Below are 2,774 nucleotides of genomic sequence, written 5' to 3' on the forward strand. Positions count from 1 at the left end.
AGATAAAACTGCAAGAAAAAAAGTTAAAACAGAGTATTTCAGACAGTTGTATGACAAAATAATGATATGATATTACTAGTATTATATGTAATAATATGTTGAATAGGCTGGTCTGGTGTTGAATATTCATGCATGTTAAATCTATTCTCCAGAGAGAGGTATGGTTGCCTGTTTTGTATTGTCGTTTTAGGGCAGTAAGGTGAAGTGCGTTGAGACATTCGTTGCAAAGCGCTACATAAATACCAGATATAATTTATTATTTATTGGGCTCACATTAGGTTCATCAGGTTAAGTGGGAAGAGACGGGTTACTTGAGTTGAAAGAGAGGGGTGAGCTAAAACGAGGGTACAACATGTTACTAAACGCGAGGAACGATCCGTCGATCTTGGAACTTGTTTAAGCTGGAAGACTAGATAAAATTTCATATGAGAGCAGAAAGGAGGAGGTAAATCTCTTTGATAAGCCTTGGCCTATAACAAAATGTATAATAACGAGTTCTCCTAGGTCTATGGAAACTATGAAATGGAAATATTTTAATACATAGCTAATATTGTAAACCTTCTGATACGACGTCACTTGATAAAAATATATTTGGAATAAACTTTTTCGAGCTACAGTGTGAGAGAGGAACGGGGACACGGATAAGAAATCTTTGACCTAAACGAAACAATAAACTTTGTCATGATATGAGAAGAAAATAAATTAATATTAATGATTTATCGATGAGATACCGCAGACGATGGCCACTTGTCATGGAGATTTAGGAGTGTGTTGGTCTGATACAGTCCTCAGGTTATTCTGTGCAATATGTAGGCCTACCTCAAATAATAACTAGTCCTATCCTGTAGAGCCAAGTATGTACGAGAGGGCGTGGGTCGCACACCCATTAAAAGCTTGCGTCCCCCAGGCCCCAATGGAATCTGAGAAAAAAAAATACACTAGATTAGTTAAAATTCACCTCATATCTCCTTATTTTGCTAGCTATCACCCCTAACTTAATAATGAAGCCTCTCCACTTAATCTTATCCCCATCAGCTTCCCCCGACCCATGTGAATATTCCTAGATAGGCCACTGATCTTGTACCATTAGATTCATAGCACGTGGTTGATATAACCATGCGCATACCCTATTGTGATATTAAACAGCGATCATAATACAATTTGCTCGTATGGTTGTTGAAACACTGTTACAATAACGGTAGCATCACGCCTGTAAAACGCCCATCGGTTGAATAACGTTGATACCAGCGGTGATACTATCAATGGAAATTAAAGTTAACTGCTTAAGGCTGCGCATTAATGGTGTGATTTGATATTCAGCAGACAAAATGTAGGCCTAACTGTGTACACCTGAGTAACACCTTAACTATGAGGCATTGTGTACCTGTTACACCTTGCTAAGACAGGTAGCAGGGAGGCATTTTGTGTACCTTACGGTACGCCCACAGCAAATAATATGATAATGGTTACGCTCCAAGACGATGATACCATCACCAAGCGTCAGCTGAGTTGCTAACCGGCAAGATGACCTTGACTCGGTGGAAATATATAATACAGTTGTGAATTATGGTACCCTATTGTAAACTTTGAATTTTAAGAACTTGGATTTTGAACTGGCAAAAGTCGGTCGTGTGTTCACTCTGCCACGTTGAAAATTGAATACTTTATCGTTGGTTGAGAGACTGCTGAATGCTGGATCGACCATTATTCATTTATGGCGCTGACATCTGGCTACACTGAGCATCATTAAAGTTTAAATAAAAGATGAGAAATCTCATTCAATTTTAAATATTTAGATCCAGAAGCCTGTATTGAATGCATGTTCTGCCAAATCAATTAAACACAAGGAGGTCTTCGTATTTAATTCGAGAATTGGCATCGATATTCTTGAATAGAAAAATAGAAACAAATATTACACATCGTAAACACCGTTTATCATTAACAAACGAATCTGATCGTGTGAATAACCGATTCTGACGTATATATAGCATGTTCCCTTTAACATTACGTCATTAAAACATTAGAACATTTAATAATGTTTTATTATTAAACATCTACATGTCAGATATTTAGTCATCACAAGAAATTAAATTTTTCTTTTAAATTATCGATGCATTCCAATACAAGAAATAAAATAAATCAAAAGCATGAATAACCGATTCGACAAGATAATGACGTATATGTAGAATGTTCCCTTTAATATTACGTCATTAAAACATTAGACCATTTAATAATGTTTTATTATTAAACATTTACATTTCAGGTATTTAGTCATTACAAGCAATTTAATTTTCTTTTAGATTACGGTATCGATACATTCCAATACAAAAAATAAAATAATTCAAAAACATTACAATTTATGTTGGACTAAACTGCAACCGGGACGAAAGAAACTATGTTCTGCTTCTCCGTATATTATTGCATACAGGCCTACATTGGTTGTATTAACAATATGTGCATATTCTGTGTATTTTATTTTACAAATAGCCCTACATTTATTGTATTAACTTTGCTAATTACGAATTGTTACTAGCTGTAGTATTTCTAAATTAGTTGTTAAAATCGCTAACCGTTCAATATGTAAATCCATGAGATAATATGCCACGATAAAGTTAAAACGTATTTTAAATATGGCATACATTGAACGTTTTGATAGTATTTTATCGTTATACACTTTTTAAACATTGTAATATAACTATGGTATGTACAAAAACATAGTTGATTAAAATACTATAATTTGATCAAATTAAGAGTAAATTTGCTATATATATATA

This window comes from Anneissia japonica, unplaced genomic scaffold, assembly GCF_011630105.1.
Source record: "Anneissia japonica isolate Jap-2015-1 unplaced genomic scaffold, ASM1163010v1 scaffold967_len435762_cov181, whole genome shotgun sequence".
Classification (NCBI taxonomy): domain Eukaryota; kingdom Metazoa; phylum Echinodermata; class Crinoidea; order Comatulida; family Comatulidae; genus Anneissia; species Anneissia japonica.